A 21,352-nucleotide genomic window follows, 5' to 3' on the forward strand; every position below is an offset into this window, starting at 1 on the left:
TTGTTTAGTTTGAGTTGAAGTATTAAAATAACTAAGTAATACTGAAATAAAACATTTTTAAAAACTAATAAAAAATGACAAAACACAAATTTACTAAAACTTTATATGTATCAACATATTAGCAAAAACTATAATACTATATTAATGATACTAAAATAAAAAAGTAAAAAAAGTTGTTGCCTAAAAATTTAAGTCATTTCAACTTAAATTACATTTAATTGACTTGTTGAATCTTATATAACTTATAAAAAAAATGCTAAACTTATTTTGATGAGTTAAACCAATGTAAAAACATATGTTGTCATAACTTATTGATCATATCATTTTTTTTTTACAGTGAGCTGCTGTTTTGCTGCATCAGATTGTGACCCAATGCAAAATATGGCCCAACTCTATACAAAATTATTAAAATGAATCCAGCTGAACAGGAAATCTGACCATTGATGGGATTTGGGCAGCATTTTAACCTCCCTTTTAAAATTCGCCACACCTATTTACTTTGCCATCATAACTCTGCATGAATTTATTGTTAGCCATATTTTATTATTTACACTTATCTCATGCTCACCGTGGACAAACCTGCAACACATTTTTGAGTTGCAACCCACTAGTTTAGAACCACTAATCTATCCAGATAAAATATGAAACCACAGTAGGATAAAATGGCAATGTCGGGGCAACATTTAGAGTAAACACGAAGGACATCTCTGTTTGGATTTATTTAGCTAACAGCTATACGACACCTGTTCTCACCTCACTCCACCAGTGATTGGGGGATCAAAACACACATTTGTCCTAATCTCTGAATGTGTTTTGGTAGCGTTTGCTCGTGCTTCAGACTGCATGCTCTCCCTCAAGTCTTTGTCTTGCTTTCTCTGGCGAGACACAGGGTGGGCTTTCGTCTGTCTGCCTCTCTGTCTCGCGATGCTCTGCTTGTCTGACAAACAAAGCTGCATGTAAATGTTCCTCTAGCAGAAGCTGAGGCATTTCTCTTGTGTTTATTCTCTGTGGTTTCTGCCAGGTCCCATGAGTCAGTATGAATTTCATTTGAATAGGTTGCATACATAGTCATACAGTCAAACCAAAATTTATTCAGACACCTTCAATATTTTCCCACATTATCACAGTTTATTCTCTATAGAAAATTGTAATAAAATATGATAAGAACTAGTTGATATTTCACTGGTCCTTCTGTTAGACTGTCTCACAGATGAATCATGTTGAATATCTGTCAGCTGTTAAATTTAACTACACAATTAGATAATACTCATTTAGCTCACCAATGACCAAGCAATGCTTCATTCTGTTCAGTCTGTGCTGTAAAAAGGTCGCATTAGCAATTAAAGAAAAAACACTTAAACAAAAGATGGTCAGGTCAAAGGCCCAAATTTTTATTCATTTTACTGGTAGTCACTGTATGAGAATATTTGGGTATGATATGTTACAGTTTACTTTATTTTGCTATCCTCACTAACACAAATGAACTATAGTGTCCTGCACCCACTAGTAAAAATATATCAAAAATGATATCTGGTGTCTGAATAATTTTTGGTTTGACTGTATATCTGACATTTTAATTTGTGTAGTTGTCACAAGGTTGTCCAGGTTGGATTTGTTGGATGTCAACGGAATGATGACATCACAGTGCTTTTGGAGTCATGCGATGACCTCATGCTTAGCAACAGCACAGCGCCCAGGCAAAATAAAGGGTGACATTTTAGAGAGAGCAGACCTCAGACCTCAGTGTGTTGGTGATGGACATTTTGGGAGCACACAAAGGGAGGAAATATCCTGACCCTTGCGGTAGGGGACGGTGCCGAACCGGCAGGAAGGGGCGGAGCATATGAGCCGCCACTCGCTTCCTATGCTATTTATCTGATTGTTTTTCACCAATGCCGGCGATGGGCCCTGCAGCTGGGCAACACAGCTCAAGAACACTGGCACTGCGTCAAACACACACTCGCACAAAAACACAAGCCCCAGCTAGCAAACATGCCGTCAAAGCAGACAGGAACAAACACTCCCTAAAAACAAAAAACCTGGATCCAGAAACATCAGCGCAGAAGTTCAGAGAGCAAAACAATCCAGTTCCAGAAGTAAAATCCAATTCGTTTTCTACTCAGACAAACCGATTTTAGCATGTAAATAACATTAATGAAATTATGACGTCAATGTTTTCATATTTTTATTTAATAGCCAAATGCTAATAAAAACATACTTTTAATTAATGGCTGCAAATGCCTATTCACACTAAGAATGCACGATAACTACAAATAAAGTCTAATTTTCTGAGAATAGGGAAGTCCACACAACTATAAGACACAGATTAATGATATCATCCTGCTGATGAATGATAAAAACATCGGCAGCCAATCAGAATCCACCAGACTTTAAAGAACTGACGAAACAAAACTGCATCGTTATCTACGTTATCGTGCATTGTATACGATAATCTAGTTCTAGGTGTGAATGGACCTTAAGTAAAAAAGTTTAATATTGTACCATATTTTCTTTCAGTAATGTCATTCACAATGTTTCATATAAGAACTTATGATTTTCAAACACCTTTTTGCTTCTAATTTTGTTCTCTCTTTTCTAATTCTAATTCTGCAATGATTCATGTCTGAGCTGGTTGGTGTGGTTCATGACTCAGAACTATAGGAAAATAGGTTTACTTCTGAAACCAAAGGCACAGAAAGTGTCTCACTAACCACATTTACATGCAACCAAATAGTCTGTTTGGATTGATGGCTCGATCGGACTGAAAAGGCTCAAATCTCAAATCCATCTGACTGAGCTCGATACCAATGAAGGGATGGTGTAGACCTGGAATAATACGATCAATAGGGGGAAAATGAGCGTGTAAATGCTTGAATCTGACGGTTTTCTCAATAGAATTAAAAAAATACCTTGTGCAGTGGCTTATGTTTATGTGCTTCATGGGTGTTATGAACTGGTCAGTGCAAGAGACTGAATATTGAAAGCTCTTCTAACATATATGTCAGCTGTTTTAGATATGCCATCAAGACAAAAATGCCAATTTTAGGCCACTTGTGGACATTATTGTAGTGGCTTTTGCTGCATTTACGGCATGTTATAATTACCATTTTTTACAAGTCGGCATCTTTTCTCATTACGGTAACTACGACAGCGTGAACCCACCTTTTCTCAGGTTCTCAATGTGAAAGTTGTGTTCGGAATATAAAACACATGTAAACGAATATGTGAATCGGATCACAACGTTAGTGCTCATATAAAACGAAACTTTGAAGCTTCAGTAAAAGCGATTTCTGAGAATCATTATTCACTGTTAATATTTGAAATCAACCCAAACAAATACAGCCCTCCCTTCATTGCTCCGCCCCCAAAATGCATGGAAACGCAACGCAAGAGTGGATGTCTCTTTATCATAGCAGAAGCAAAATGAAGCTGTGAAAAATATACAAGTTGGTTTGTAAGTCGCCAGCACTGACTCAAAACCAGTGTTAATCGCGTATTGGGCAGAAACAACACAACCTTGGTGTCCGTTGTCAGGCCTTCCCGCTTCAGTCTCTCCAGGACTGAAAAGCTTGTCTAATATTAATGCGGATCCTAAATCTCTTGCCTGATCATAACCCTTCTTTTTCTAGTGATATTCCTCTGAGCTTTTCTCTTTCGTAATGTCTCTTTGCCAGTTTTTTCACACTTGGCATGTTTGTTTGGATTAAAACAAACTCTGGTGCGATTGCTCTAATAGTGCGGTTCGTTTGAATAAGTGTGAACGCTGCCATGTGAACCCTGGTGCCACTAAACAAGATGGGTCTCGCTCCGCTTCCAAACGAACTCTGGTGTAGTTCGACTGAAATATGAATGCAACACAAACCAAAGACATGTAAACGACCTGTAAACGTATCTGTTTTTTTGGGTCATAGTCGCGATGTTGCCCATCACAGTTGTTTTGACTAATTTACAGATTTAATTAGCTCATGAGCTTCATGAGTTCTCAGCTGGTCAAAATACCATCTTATGTAGGCTACGCACATACAGCAAGCGCATTTAGCTCGAGCGAACCAAACTACAAGTGTGAACACACCCCAAATTTCCCTCTTGCTCTCTCTCCTCCCCCATCATGAATGGAAACGCCCCCCTACTGCTGATTGGCTCACTCTCTCCTCCCCCATCATGAGTGGACACGCCCCCTACTGCTGATTGGCTCACTCTTGCTCCTCCCCATCATGAGTGGAAACACCCCCCTACTGCTGATTGGCTCACTCTCTCCTCCCCCATCATGAGTGAACACGCCCCCTACTGCTGATTGGCTCACTCTTGCTCCTCCCCATCATGAGTGGAAACACCCCCCTACTGCTGATTGGCTCACTCTCTCCTCCCCCATCATGAGTGGACACGCCCCCTACTGCTGATTAGGCTTGTTCGACTTCATGCAGCTCTGCGCAGACCGATCGGCGGCTGACTTGAAGCAGTGCATGCCGGTTAGAAATTTTGTCTGACTTGATACAGCGCCAACGCCACGTGACTGTGACGTATGCCATCAAACGACCGCGAGAGCGATTCGAGAGTAGCCGGAGAACTCAGCCAGCGCAGCTTCTCAAGAGCGGCTGCACAAGCTCGGATGACGACACAGCTGGGGCACGTTCAAGTTCAAAACGGTGCGTAACGTTTTGCTACGGTTTCCGGGTTGAACGTCATGTTTCCTGGAAACGGTGTGCATCGGTGTGCAACGGGGTTTGAGATACGTTTTCTCGTTTGGTGGGTGCGTCAGAACTGCAGTCCAATCAGCAGCAACATGTAAATAAAGCACGCGGTATTAAAGTGAACTCGCACAATGGGTTCAAGGAAAGTAATTTACAAATGTGTTCGATGCAGCTCGGTATACGCAACAACTGAGGATATTAGAAGACATGTTTGTCGTAAGTTTTATTGTAAAAATATAGGATATCAACATAATGATGTAGTTGTTTCTATTTTTAGCTTCATTGCAAGTGTATGACATTTGGTATAGAAATAAACAATGGCAATTAAGTGCTTTTCCTAAAAATGAGAAAGAAAATACAGGGTATTAAAACAGTATGAACTACAAATAAAGTCAGTATGTGAGGCTAAATAGATGTGTTTTAGTCTGAATTAGGTAAGATGTGTGCTTCCATTTCAGTTTCCACAAATCCCTTCACTCGATTGGGATGTTCTCTTTTGTTCTGGGCGGCAAGTGCAGTAACTGTAACATCGGGCATAGTTTGTAGTATTAAAAACATATTTATACCGACTTCATCAGGCTCCGAAAATTCTTCACAAAGAACACAAAGAATGGCCTTCTCAGCTGCCATAGTTGCAACTCTTGCGTCATCAGAACAGTGTGTTCAACGCATCACCGTTTCTGTTTAAAAAACGTTGTGCAACGTTTTGTCAGGGCTGAACGCAGCCCTGTTCTACGATTGGTCAGATTCACCGCACGACAACGATCACGTGTGTTTCATGTTTATTCAAACACCTTTAGTTCCTCTAAAGCTCACAAATTATTTTTTTATCACAGTAAACACTCTTTTCATGTATTTGCGATGTTATATTGTGTCATGTTTATCAAATTAAAACTGATTAAAAAACGTAGACTCCACTTCATTGATAGTAGCTTGTGTTGAACTTTATTTTTGTTCAAACAGACACTGTATGAAGCAGTACATACTGTAAAGTATTGATTGAAAATGTCTCTGAAACATCTGTATTATTTGGCAAATATTGCATTTATTTCACTGCAGCTGTGGTAAAGTATGTAAACACCACGTGAGCGGTTACTACGGAAACCAGAAAGTGTCCGACTTCACGTCTCCGGCTACTCTCGCCGATCGGATACATCCAGCCGCAGCCGATGTCGAACACACCTACTGGCTCACTCTCTCCTCCCCAATCATGAGTGGAAACGCCCCCTACTGCTGATTGGTTCACTCTCCACCCCATCATGAGTGGACATGCCCCCTACTGCTGATTGAAATAAACTTTCAACAGCATTTTCCAGAAATAGCTTACTGTACCTTTAAGGATTTGAAGTCGGATTGGATTAATTAGGATTTGTGAAAATTAGTGCATGTGAACATACTTATCAGGCACTAAAATACAGGCAGCTATTTAACAAGTAAATCATTAAGAATCACCTCTCTTACACACACACACACACACAAACGCAAATCACACCAGAAAAACTCCAAGCAAACACGCAGATGGACTGGGAGTGTGTCGGCATTTATGCGCGCGCACACACACTCACACCCACCCACCCACACACACACACACAAAGGCTCTTCTGCACGGATGGATACGGCAGCGCATGCAAATGGTGCGTTCAGAGCGCGCGCACACACAAACACACACACACACACACACACACACACACACACACACACACGTTTGCACACACAAGCTGCAGCACGGTTACCCTGGAGACACGAACATGCCGGCACTGCACCTGATTAACATTCAGCTTCTGAACGCTAATGAAGCACACGCTCGAGCACGCATCGCGCGCGCGACTCGCTCCAACAACATTACGAGAAAGGAAATATAATGAGTAAATAACATTATACCGATGCTTTAATTACATTATGAGGTCTCGGTACATTAGCCATTAGATATAGTCAAATGAATGTCATTTATGATAAAGTTTATGTCTCCTAAATACACAGGATGACTATTAAACTTGTCTTTTAACTGACCCTGTACTAAACTCTCTTGATTACTTTTGCCTTCTCAAGCCTTTAGTTTCTGAGTGAGCAACGGGAACCAACAGAATTTAATGATTTCCTTGTGTATTAACAGTACATAAATTGTCATGTTTATTTATGTATTGCATATCAGCAGCAAAGGCTATTTTAATGGCAAAGTAGTATAATAAATAAATAATACATGAATAAATAAATAAAGAATTGTATTATTATACAATTTTATCATATACAATAATTTAATTAACAATTATATAATCTCTTTGCATTTTATATATTAGAATTTCCCCAAGAAACGTCTATATAAAATGTCCATTAATTACATTTCTGAATAAAATGGTTGTCCAATATCATTTAAACCAAGACATTCCTATAAAAGTTTATTTATAGATTTATAAAATAAAATAAAAAATCCCAAACTGGAAATTCTTCACCTCATAAATCATATTTACTGAAAGTCCCATAGGAATGAATAGTGTGACTGGCAATAAAATGGTAAAAACTGTAATAAAAAAAATGATTCTTACATGACACTGGTCATATGTCATTCTAGGTCAGCACACACACACACACACACACACACACACACACACACACACACACACACACACACACACACATTATTTGCATTAGCATCTTCCTCTCTGCATTGGCCTAATGTGTGGAAGCTCTTATTCTTCACATCTTCAGTTTTAGGCCCAAGGACAGTGAGAAAACTCAAAAGAGGTTCCAGTCAAGGTCCTTCTCCTGCTTTCAAACCCTCTTCAGCATCGCCAGCACAGTAAAACGCCTGGAACAAACAGCGCTTGCATGAAATATTCATGCGTCAGGTGTCAGACTGACAGGTAACAGGCCTCATTTACCGCAGGACACTGAGGAACGAGGCTCTTCTCTCCTGGGACTCGACTCAGTCCATCTGAGGGTCCGTTGTGCTTCTTCCACTCAATAATGCATGTCCGTGTTAAGAGAACCAGACCCACACGTCTGATCTAATCACTTGGCTACAGCATCTAAAGGTCATTTCTGCCAGGATAGTGTGCTTATCTTGTTAAACTGTAAGTAACTACATGAACTGACATCATAACTGGTTTTGCCTTTTTGAAAACAACTCAGTCTCTGTTTGAAATGTAGATCTGTGTTTTGTGACTGAAGCGTAGAGGCACTCTAAAGGTTTGCCAGCTTTCATTTATCAAAGTCATTTTTATTGTGTCTGTTTTCTTCAGTCGTCTGGCTCTACATTCACAGCCACTCCTCCCTCTAGTCTCCTTTCTTTCTCCTGGCGGTTAGTAAATGAACTGAAGTAAAGCACTGCTGCATGATGTCCACTGCTCCATCTGCTGGACACACAGTTTATCAACACGACACAGCTGCTCTTAAAGGGACAGTACACCTAAACATAGAGAATTCGGTCATCATTTACTCACCCTTGTGTTGTTTCAAATCTGCATGAGTTTCTTTCTTCTGCTGAACACAAAAGATTATATTTTGAAGAATTTTGGTAATTAAACAGTTGATGGACACCATTGACTATGAAAAAAAAAAAAATTTATATGTATGGTTACTGACATTCTTCAACATATCTTCTTTTGTGTTCAACAGAGGAAAGAAATCAGGAAGAATCTCAGAAGCCAAAATCGCTAACTAGTATTTTGTAATTTGATGAAAAGGTATTATAATACAAAATTTAGTTTTATAATTGTAGATAAAAAAAAAAAAAAATGAAAATATGCAAAAATTTGCAGAATTTACGACGCGGATGACCGTTGAAACGCCAAGTCCATACAGCACACAGAATGACAACTGAATACTAAAATGACTAAATTAATTATATGAAAATAAAAAAGTAACCTTTGGGCCGCAGAATTATTATTATTAATATAGCATACAGAATGACTATTACTAAAATTAATTAAATTATATTATACTAAAAACTATTGTTATAAGTCAAGAAATTCCTTGAATCTTCTGTAATGACAAAATTAATTTAATATATTTTAATTAATTGATTTATATTTTATATATATATATATATATATATATATATATATATATATTTTTTTTTTTTTTTTTTTTTTTTTTTTTTTGTGTGTGTGTGTGTGTGTGTGTGAAAAAATTAAATAATTTGCTCACCATCACGTTGTTCCACACCCGTCTAAACTTCTTTTTTCGGATGAAACACCAAAGGGGTGTTTGTCAAACTTCAAAAAGACAAAAACACCCTAAAAACACCAGAAAATAGTCCATATGAAAAAAACTAACTCCTTTTAAGAGCCTGACAGACACATTCATTATGAACAGTTTCATTTATTTGAATTTTTTTTTTTTGTTCTTGAAAAAACTAAATAATGATCTATTAATGAGGTCATAGATTTAAGCCCATGCTGACAAACTGAAAATAATATTAATAATAGACAACAACAAAAACAATTAAAGCTGCAAGCAGCATTTATCGGGGTTCAAGCAGTTAAAGCCTTTTAAGCATTTAAGCACAAAAGCATCAAAAGTTAAGATTTATTTAGCAAGCATGTAACCACGGACATAATAGATGGAAAAGACCATTTACAGCCAATACAGGCAGTTTACCATGGGATATATATGGTTTTAAAGCTTTTTAACAGTTATAGCGCCACCTATGGTCCGATCTCCATAGAATTGTTTACTGTGACCTCAAATTGAACCCATACACATGTGTACTGAGTTTGGTGAAGATATCTCATTTACTTCTTGAGTTATAGCCATTTTAGTAAAATAGGCTCCTCCCACAACAATTTAGCACATTCTAGTATTATTTACTATGATTCTAGCATGATTTGCCATATTCTAGCATAATTTACCATGATATACTACATTCTAGTATGATTTACCATTGTTTACTGTGATTCTAGCATGGATTACCATAGTTTATCATGATTTATCATAGTTTACCATGATTTACCCTGTTCTAGCATAGTTTACCATGATTTACCATGTTCTAGCATGATTTACCATGATATACCACATTCTAACATGATTTACCATAGTTTATTATGATTTATCATGGCTTACCATGATTTACCCTGTTCTAGCATAGTTTACCATGATTTACCATGTTCTAGCATGATGTACCATGATATACTATGTTCTAGAATGATGTACCAGGATTGTAGTATGATTTACCTTGATACACCACATTCTAGTATCATTTATTGATTTACCATGTTTTTAGTGTGATTTAACCATGATTTACCACATTGCTAGCAATTATGTGAAGTATCAGTAAAAATGAAGTGATAAACTCTGACAAAATATGATTGTGCTACAATAGTAATTGTTATATAAGTGATTTTTTAGTGTTTTATTGTTATATAAGTGATTTTTAGTGTCTAATGAATGCAAAAGCATATGTGGGTAGACATTAATAAGTAGAATGGCCAGCAGAGGGCAGTAGAAGACCACATATTGGCTCACTTTCACTTTAAACTTCTTGATTTTCACCATTTTTCTGCACTAAAGCAAACCAGTTTTTCCATTTTAAATCCATAATGCATGTTAACACACACACACACACACACACACACACACAAGACAAATGTTGTTTTTTCAATGCTATTGGGATATGTCATTATGAAAATATATTTGAATGGTCTATAAACATTTCACAAAGTCTTTGTAAGCTATTAATCAGATCATTCAGAATTTATTCAGAAACCTAAGACTACACACACACATTATATTGTAGATACAGACATTTGAAATATATGATGTGATCAAACTGTCAATACTAATAATTTAACAGATGGATTTTTGACTAAATGTAATTGTAAATGTTAAAATAGTGATTTTATAAAGTCTAAATATAAATTATAGAACAATATGACAACATGACTATTTTAAACAGCAGGGGGCAGTAAAATACCACTTCTTGGCTTAATATGTCATTATATTCATATCATTTTCACCTTTTTTACTGTTATAGAGGCAAATTTTGTCAGATCTGTCTGAAAATTTTCATGCATGTTCAGAGTGATATTTCACATGTTCTGACTTGTTTTTAAGAAGGTTTGAACATTCATTAAAGAGATATAGGCTTTCGGGGACACTTGGTAAAGGCCACATTTTGAAGTGAACCTATTATAGCTATCCAAATGAAGTAGTTCAACTTTTTCTGACAATTATTGTTCTAGTGAGTCCAGAGAATTGTATTGCACTAGTTTTTAACATTATGATATGAAAATTATATATTCAGAGATGGAAAAGACCATTTACAGTCAATACAGGCAGTTTACCATAGGAAATATATGGTTTTAAAGATTTTTAACAGTTATAGCGCCACCTATCGTCCGATCTCCATGAAATTTTGCATGCTTGTTAATGATGTTATGTCACATAAGTTCACCAATTTTTGTGAAGTTCTGGGTTTTTATTTAGGATTTATAGGCTTTTTAATGTATTTTTCCATGCCCATTTTATAAATGATCCTATTACAGCCATCCAAATGCAAAAGTTCAACTTTTTTTTGATAATTATTGATCTAGAGAGTCCAGAGAATTGTCCTAGACTGGTCTGGTTCCGATCGGGCAAAAAACCTAGGACTAGTTCGCAAAAGTAGGTTTTAGACATATTCATGAATATTTAATGAACGGTTTGATTGACAGAAATGGTTCTTGAGGCAAAGTTGTTCAGCATGAGCAGATATATCAAATGATATGCTTTTTGTGACGATAAGTGTAACACCACGTGATTACAGAGCCAAAAAACTCGTTAGCGCCAACTAGTGGCCGATTTCTTTCAAAATTCTTACAGACCTCTAGGGCCATGAGTCGAACATGCCCATCAAGTTTCGTTCCGATCGGCCTCCGTTAACCTTGTCTAATAGGTGCTCAACTTCATTGGCCAATGGCGGCCATGTTTTTTGAGATACGCCAATGTCCTCATAGACATACATGGCACCTTGGACCAAGACACTGCATACCAATTTTCAAGTCAATCGGACTAACTTCCGTGGTTATAGCCCTTTTCATGTTTTTTTCATGTTATAGCGCCACCTAGTGTTCAATCGTCGCGATTTTTTTACTGTGACCCCAGAATGAACCCATACACATGTGTACCGAGTTTGGTGAAGCTATCTTATTTACTTTTTAAGTTATAGCCATTTTAGTAAAATAGGCTCCTCCCACAACGATTATTTTGCGCCCCCTAGCGTCCATGAATCGAAATTTCAACATTTTTTCGATAATTATTGATCTTCAGACTCCAGAGAACATTTCTGCACTGGTTTGGCTCCGATCGGGCAAAAAACCAGGGACTAGTTCGCAAAAGTAGATTTTCGACAAAATTCAAAATGGCGGAAAATCTATCATGACGGAAATGAAATCGGAGATATACGTTTTGTTCGTCAGGCGTCCAGCTTTCCAATGATATAAGACACTTGAGTCTGCGACATACGGTCTAGGAGTTATGAGCAGTTTCGCGCTTTTGGTTGCTATAGCGCCACCTATGGGCCAATCGGGGTCATAATCTCTGAACCTCTCCTCGATTTTTGTACTACCATCTGGCAAAGTTTCAATGCTCTAGCCCTTACGGTTTGGGCTGCACGATGCGTTTTACGGCAGAAGAATAATAATAATAATAATAATTAAAGCTGCAAGCAGCATTTATCGGGGTTCAAGCTATTAAGGCCTTTAAGGGTTTTTAAGCACAAAAGCATCAAAAGTTATCAGGTTTTATTTAGCAAGCATGTAACCACTGACATAATAGATGGAAAAGACCATTTACAGCCAATACAGGCAATGTACCATAGGAAATATATGGTTTTAAAGCTTTTTAACAGTTATAGCGCCACCTATGGTCCGATCTCCATAAAATTTGGCATGCTTGTTAATGATGTTATGTCACATATGCTCACCAATTTTTGTGAGGTTCTGAGTTTTCATTTAGGATTTATAGGCTTTTTAGTGTATTTTGCTACGCCCATTTTATAAATGACCCTATTACAGCCATCCAAATGCAAAAGTTTAACTTTTTTTTGATAGTTTTTGATCTAGAGAGTCCAGAGAATTGTCCTAGACTGGTCTGGTTCCAATCGTGCGAAAAACCTAGGACTAGTTCGCAAAAGTAGGTTTTTAACATGTTTGCAAATATTTAATGAACGGTTTGATTGACAGCAATGGTCCTTGAGGCAAAGTTGTTCAGGATGAGGAGATCTATCAAATGATATGCATATTGTGTGGATATTTGTAACACCACGTGATTACAGAGCTGTAAAACTCGTTAGCGCCAACTAGTGGCCGATTTCTTTCAAAATTGTTACAGACCTCTATGGCCTTGAGTCGAACATGCCCATCGAGTTTCGTTCCGATCGGCCTCCGTTAACCTTGTCTAATAGGTGCTCAAACTTCATTGGCCGATGGTGGCCATGTTTTTCGAGATACGCCAATGTCCTCATACACATACATGGCACCTTGGACCAAGACACTGCATGCCAATTTTCAAGTCAATCGGACTAATGGTCAGGTGGTTATAGCCTGTTTTATGTTTTTTTCATGTTATAGCGCCACCATGTGGCCAATTGCCGCGGTTTTTTTACTGTGACCTCAGATTGACCTCTTACACATGTGTACCAAGTTTGGTGAAGATACCTCATTTACTTCTGGAGTTATAGCCATTTTAGTAAAATAGGCCCCTCCCACAACGAACGTTTTGGCGGCCTTACCGTCCGTGAGTCGAAATTTCAACTTTTTTTCGATAGTTTTTGATAATCAGACTCTAGAGAACATTTCTGCACTGGTTTGGTTCCGATCGGGCGAAAAACCTAGGACTAGTTCGCAAAAGTATGTTTTTGACAAAATTCAAAATGGCGGAAAATCTATCATGGCGGAAATGAAATCGGAGATATACGTTTTGTTCGTCAGGCGTCCAGCTTTCCAATGATATAAGACACTTGAGTCTACGTCATACGGTCTAGTAGTTATGAGCAGTTTCGCACTTTTGGTTGCTATAGCGCCACCTATGGGCCAATCGGGGTCATACTTTGATAGGTTCTCCCCAAATTGAGGACTACCATTTGGCCAAGTTTCAAGGTTCCAGCTCTTACGGTTTGGTCTGCACGATGCGTTTTAGGGGAAAATAATAATAATAATAATAATAATAATTAAAGCTGCAAGCAGCATTTATCGGGGTTCAAGCATTTAAGGCCTTTAAGGCATTTAAGCATTCAAGACATTAAGATTTATTTAGAAAGCTTTTAACCACTGAAATAATAGATTGAAAAGTCCATTTACAGCCAATACAGGCAATTTACCATTGCTTTTTAACAGTTATAGCGCCAACTATCATCCGATCTACATACAATTTTGCATGCTTATGTAGAATGTTATGGCACATATGCTCACCAATTTTCGTGATGTTCTGAGTTTTTGTTTAGGATTTATAGGCTTTTGTTTGCATTTTGCCACGCCCATTTTCTTTATGACCCAATTATACCCATGCGAAAAATGCAAAAGTTCAACTTTTTTTGATAATTATTGATCTAAAGAGTCCAGAGAATTGTCCTAGACTCGTTTGGTTCCGATCGGGCAAAAAACCAGGGACTAGTTCGCAAAAGTAGGTTTTTAACATATTCGTGAATAATTAATAAACTGTTTGATTGACAGCAATGGTTCTAGAGGCAAAGTTGTTCAGCATGAGCAGGTCTATCAAATGATATGCATTTTGTGATGATAAGTGTAACACCACGTGATTACAGAGCCATAAAACTCGTTAGCGCCAACTAGTGGCCGATTTCTTTCAAAATTCTTACAGACCTCTAGGGCCATGAGTCGAACATGCCCACCGAGTTTTGTTCCGATCGGCCTCCGTTAACCTTGTCTAATAGGTGCTCAAACTTCATTGGCCGATGGCGGCCATGTTTTTTGAGATACACCAATGTCCTCATAGATATACATGACAGCTTGGACCAAGACACTGCATACCAATTTTCAAGTCAATCGGACTAACGGTCAGGTAGTTACAGCCTGATTTATGTTTTTTTCATGTTATAGCGCCACCATGTGGCCAATCGCCGCAATCTTTTTACTATGACCTCAGATTGACCTCTTACACAGGTGTACCGAGTTTGGTGAATATACCTCATTTACTTCTGGAGTTATAGCCATTTTAGTAAAATAGGCTCCGCCTTCTTCAAACATTTTGGCGCCCCTTAGCGACCGTCAATCGAAATTTCAACTTTTTTTCGATAATTATTGATATTCTGACTCCAGAGAACATTTCTGCACTGGTTTGGTTCCGATCGGACACAAAACCAGGGACTAGTTCGCAAAAGTAGGTTTTGGACATAATTCAAAATGGCGGAAAATTTGCATACCGGAAATGAAATCCTTGAGGCCTTTTTTGTTCGGCTTGACCCAAGGATTCCAATGATATAAGACACTTGAGTCTGTGACAAACGGTTAATGAGATTTAAGCAAAAATATGATTTTTTTTTGTTTTTTGCACTGTAGCGCCACCTATGGGCCAATCGGGGTCATATTTTGATAACCTCTCCTCGATTTTTGTACTACCATCTGGCAAAGTTTCAAGTCTCTAGCACTTACGGTTTGGGCTGCACGATGCGTTTTACGGCAGAAGAAAAATAATAATAATAAAAATCAGTACAATTACAATAGGGTTTCAGCACTTCGTGCTTGAACCCCTAATTAAAGCTGCAAGCAGCATTTAGCGGGGTTCAAGCATTTAGGGTCTTTAAGCACATAAGGCAGTTTAGTGAGTTGTCTGAGTTTTTGTTTAGGATTTACAGGCTTTTGAGTGTTTTTTGCCATACCCATTTTCTAAATGATCCTGTTATGGCTACCCAATGGGTAAAGTTAAAGTTTTTTATATAATTAATAATCTAGAGCTTCCAGAGAATTGTACTGCACTGGTATATTTCCGATCGGGCGAAAAACCTAGGACTAGTTCGCAAAAGTAGGTTTTTAACATAATCGCAAGTATTTAATGAACAAATTGATTGACAGCATTAGTTCTTGAGGCAAAGTTGTTCAGTATGAGGAGATCTATCAAATGATATACATCACGTGATTACATAGCCGTAAAACCTGTTAGCGTCAACTAGTGGCTGATTTTTCAAAATTCTTACAGACCTCTAGGGCCACGAGTCGAACATGCCCACCGAGTTTCGTTCTGATTGGCCTCCGTTAAGAGCAAACTAACAGCTTTGAATTAAAATGGTGAGGTATCCTGTTGTAAACATCAACCATGCCTGTTGACAGTTCTCTTTTGTGGGAAGGGAATGAAAAGTTCTCAAATCCGCAGCACAGCCTCAGACATAACATTTATATCCATGATCTGCCATTTTCACTATTGTCCTTGCTTGCTTCTTCACAATACCTGCAGATCTTCTGATGATTCGGCTGTGCAGGTCCACATTAACACTGCCTGGCCTAGAACATGGACTGGAAAATGCAAATTTGGGGGGTATAAATATTAATGATCCTGACTCCAACATCACAGTCGGTGTTATGGTGGGATTCACTCATTTTTCAGCGGTCTTTTGCAAACAGGAGATTTACACATGAAGGAGGAAACAATGGTGTTTGAGGCTCACGGTATGTCAGTTCCATGTCCAGAACTCTTATCATTCAACTATGCCAAGATAAATACAGTTTTCAATTGTATGGAACCTTTAAAATAGATGATTAGTAATATAATGCTTACTTGTAGTCTGAAATGGCTTTAACAAAATAAGAAAAATAGTCTTAGATTTCTGTTCATTCTAATCATGTACAAATAAAGTAGCACAGTAAGATTACATTTATTTGAATGCATTAGTGAGTGTGTGATTGTGCTGTGTGTGCAGCGTGTCAATACTAAAAGTGAAGGTGTAGTTGATATCTTTGGTGATAATATCTGTAGTAATCATAAAAAAACAATTAAGAAATAAAGAATTAAAATTACAAATAATATTCTATTAAGATATGAGTTACAATAACATGATTTGCAATAGTAATAATATCAATAATATATGCACAATACACACAGATTAGACTATCAGGTCTGTGTTTTACAAAAACATTAGTATTGCAGCCAATGTGAGTCTGTGGGATTTATAAACAGACAAAATATGATTTGAAATGTTATTTTAATGATTTTATTAAGTTTAAACAATATTTCAAATGGAAAAAAAAATGAAAAATTATATTTTAGTGAGCAGAATGAACCAATGAGTGTTTTTCTTCTGGTGGTTAAAATGTAAATGAAAACAATAATACTTAAACAATAATACTTAATACACTAACCATGCTTGAACACACACATGCACACACATTTTGTTGTAGATGTAGATATTTAAAATAAAAGATAGGTAACAAAATGATAATTGCAAATCTCCTCTGTATAACACCATTTTCAGATTTCAAATTAATCACTGAGAGGCAGAATTGTTCAAACTGAGAGCTCAGTAAAAATGAAGTGATAAACTTTGACAAAACATGACTGTGTTATAATAGGTGATTTTCATGCAAGTAATTTTATATAGTCCAAAAACTTATGCAAAAGCACAGATGAAAATATTTTATTAAGTAGAATGTCCTGCAGAGGGCAGTAGAAGACCACTAATTGACTCACTTTCATTTGAAAGACTTTTTTATCCACCAGTAAAACAAAGCAGTTTCTCCATGTTCTTTCCATTAAGCATGCTTACACACACAGACACACACACAAACACAAACACATCCACACACACACACACAAAGACAAATATGTTTTCAATGGTTTTAGGATGTGATATTGTGAAAATATCTTCATCTCCTCATCTTGAACAACTTTGCCTCAAGAATCACTAATGTCAATCAAACCGTTCATAATCATAATAAAAAAATAAAATATATACAAATATCATAATAAAAAAAAAACATCATAATAAAAAAGATTGCTTCTTAAAGCATTTGTTTATTTCCCAATACTGAAAGCGAATTAAAAGATCATGCGTAATCCTGCTGCTCCCTCTAGTGGACAACAGTGGTATTATAGCTTACATTTTACAGTTGAAGTGTTTGAATGAATGAATGGGAATTTGTTTTTTTACTTATATCTCAGGAACCAAAAGGCGAAAAATTCTGAAACTCAGAGCATAGATAGTGCTTGAGGAGCCCTGTTGAATGAGACCATCAAGGTGTTTTTGGGCGATTGGGGCTGGGAGTTATGACTGTTATAAGGCATATCTGTTCGGGCTATTATCTCTGGAATGCCCTGGGCAAATAACACCACATTTGAATCGAAGATAGCCAAGGACGGGCCCTTTCCAACGAGCTCTCACACAATGTTCGGGGTGGTCTGGGTCGGGAGTAATGGCCGTTCAAAATCGGGGGTCCCGCGGGCTGGCGATGCGCGGGGGGCGCGCTCCCGAGGCCCGCGACGACACGTTTCGATCAAGAGCCCGGAGAGGTCCTCACCATCAAAATTTGAGCGCGCAACGACTTTCCGTTTTCGAGTTATGAATGAATTTGTATTCGGGGGCGTGGCTTAAATGCCGTTATACTTTCGTTTCATTTCATTCATTTACTTTCGTCCATTTCCATATCTCAGTGTAACACAATTGTCAATAGTAATACTCAATAGATGAGTTTTGACAAAATGTGATTGTAAATGTTAAAATAATGATTTTATAAAGTCTAAATATGAATTTTATAACAATATTAGGGAGTAGTATGATGAAATGACAGCAGGGGGCAGTAAAATACCACTTATTGGCTTAATATGTCATTATATTCATATAAAATCACCTTTTGAAGAAGTTAAACTTTTTTTCTGATAATTATTGATCTAGAGAGTTCAGAGAATTGTGCTGCACTGGTTTTGAACATTATGATATGAACATTATATGATGATAGAAGACACCATTTACAGCAAATACAGGCAATTTACCATAGGAAATATATGGTTTTAAAGCGTTTTAACAGTTATAGCGCCAACTACGGTCCGATCTCCATAAAATTTTCCATGCTTCTTTAGCAGGTTATGACACATATGCTCATCAATTTTTGTGAAGTTCTGAGTTTTCGTTTAGGATTTATAGACTTTTGAGTGCATTTTGCCACGCCCATTTTCTTTATGACCCCAATATACCCATGCGAAAAATGCAAAAGTTCAACTTTTTTTATATAATTATTGATCTAGAGACTCCATAGAATTGTCCTAGACTCGTTTGGTTCTGATCGGGCGAAAAACCTAGGACTAGTTCGCAAAAGTAGGTTTTTAACATAATTACGAATATTTAATGTACGGTTTGATTGACAGCAATGGTTCTTGAGGCAAAGTTGTTCAACAAGAGGAGATCTATGAAATGGTATGCATTTTGTGACAATAAGTGTAACACCACGTGATTACAGAGCCATAAAACTCGTTAGCGCCAACTAGTGGCCGATTTCTTTTAAAATTCTTACAGACCTCTAGGGCCATGAGTAGAACATGCCCACCAAGTTTCGTTCCGATCGGCCTCCGTTAACCTTGTCTAATAGGTGCTCAAACTTCATTGGCCGATGGCGGCCATGTTTTTTGAGATACGCCAATGTCCTCATAGACATACATGACACCTTGGACCAAGACACTGCATACCAATTTTCAAGTCAATCGGACTAACGGTCAGGTGGTTAAAGCCTGTTTTATGTTTTTTTCATATTATAGCGCCACCATGTGGCCAATCGCCGCGATTTTTTTACTGTTACCTCATATTGAGCTCATACATATGTGTACCGAGTTTGGTGAAGATACCTCATTTACTTCTGGAGTTATAGCCATTTTAGTAAAATAGGCCCCTCCCACAACGTACGTTTTGGCGCCCCTTAGCGTCCGTGAATCGAAATTTCGACTTTTTTTCGATAATTATTGATCTTCAGTCTCTAGAGAACATTTCTGCACTGGTTTGGTTCCGATCGGGCGAAAAACCAGGGACTAGTTCGCAAAAGTAGGTTTTTGACAAAATTCAAAATGGCGGAAAATCTATCATGGCGGAAATGAAATCGGAGATATACGTTTTGTTCGTCAGGCGTCCAGCTTTCCAATGATATAAGACACTTGAGTCTACGACATACGGTCTAGGAGTTCTGAGCAGTTTTGCACTTTTGGTCGCTATAGCGCCACCTATGGGCCAATCGAGGTCATACTTTGATACGTTCTCCCCAAATTGAGGACTACCATTTGGCCAACTTTCAAGGTTCCAGCTCTTACGGTTTGGTCTGCACGATGCGTTTTAGGGGAAAATAATAATAATTAAAGCTGCAAGCAGCATTTATCGGGGTTCAAGCATTTAAGGCCTTTAAGGCATTTAAGCATTCAAGACATTAAGATTTATTTAGAAAGCTTTTAACCACTGAAATAATAGATTGAAAAGTCCATTTACAGCCAATACAGGCAATTTACCATTGCTTTTTAACAGTTATAGCGCCAACTATCATCCGATCTACATACAATTTTGCATGCTTATTTAGAATGTTATGGCACATATGCTCACCAATTTTCGTGATGTTCTGAGTTTTTGTTTAGGATTTATAGGCTTTTGTTTGCATTTTGCCACGCCCATTTTCTTTATGACCCAATTATACCCATGCGAAAAATGCAAAAGTTCAACTTTTTTTGATAATTATTGATCTAAAGCGTCCAGAGAATTGTCCTAGACTCGTTTGGTTCCGATCGGGCAAAAAACCAGGGACTAGTTCGCAAAAGTAGGTTTTTAACATATTCGTGAATAATTAATAAACTGTTTGATTGACAGCAATGGTTCTAGAGGCAAAGTTGTTCAGCATGAGCAGGTCTATCAAATGATATGCATTTTGTGATGATAAGTGTAACACCACGTGATTACAGAGCCATAAAACTCGTTAGCGCCAACTAGTGGCCGATTTCTTTCAAAATTGTTACAGACCTCTAGGGCCATGAGTCGAACATGCCCACCGAGTTTTGTTCCGATCGGCCTCCGTTAACCTTGTCTAATAGGTGCTCAAACTTCATTGGCCGATGGCGGCCATGTTTTTTGAGATACACCAATGTCCTCATAGATATACATGACAGCTTGGACCAAGACACTGCATACCAATTTTCAAGTCAATCGGACTAACGGTCAGGTGGTTACAGCCTGATTTATGTTTTTTTCATGTTATAGCGCCACCATGTGGCCAATCGCCGCAATCTTTTTACTATGACCTCAGATTGACCTCTTACACAGGTGTACCGAGTTTGGTGAATATACCTCATTTACTTCTGGAGTTATAGCTATTTTAGTAAAATAGGCTCCGCCTTCTTCAAACATTTTGGCGCCCCTTAGCGACCGTCAATCGAAATTTCAACTTTTTTTCGATAATTATTGATATTCTGACTCCAGAGAACATTTCTGCACTGGTTTGGTTCCGATCGGACACAAAACCAGGGACTAGTTCGCAAAAGTAGGTTTTGGACATAATTCAAAATGGCGGAAAATTTGCATACCGGAAATGAAATCCTTGAGGCCTTTTTTGTTCGGCTTGACCCAAGGATTCCAATGATATAAGACACTTGAGTCTGTGACAAACGGTTAATGAGATTTAAGCAAAAATATGATTTTTTTTTGTTTTTTGCACTGTAGTGCCACCTATGGGCCAATCGGGGTCATATTTTGATAACCTCTCCTCGATTTTTGC

The 21,352-nt window shown here is 37.7% G+C and overlaps 1 protein-coding gene across 1 annotated transcript in view; it reads right to left on the reverse strand.

Annotated features, from left to right (window-relative positions):
* Positions 1–9,039: 9,039 nt before the first annotated feature.
* Positions 9,040–21,352, reverse strand: part of mcoln1b (mucolipin TRP cation channel 1b) — a 31,126-nt gene continuing 18,813 nt past the window's right edge. Inside the window, exon 14 of the mRNA XM_079881195.1 lies at positions 9,040–9,140. The gene's annotated coding sequence lies outside the window, so the exon portion shown is untranslated. The remainder of the gene's footprint in view (positions 9,141–21,352) is intronic.

Source organism: Squalius cephalus (genome assembly GCF_949319135.1).
Source record: "Squalius cephalus genome assembly, chromosome: 1".
Taxonomy (NCBI): Eukaryota; Metazoa; Chordata; class Actinopteri; order Cypriniformes; family Leuciscidae; genus Squalius; species Squalius cephalus.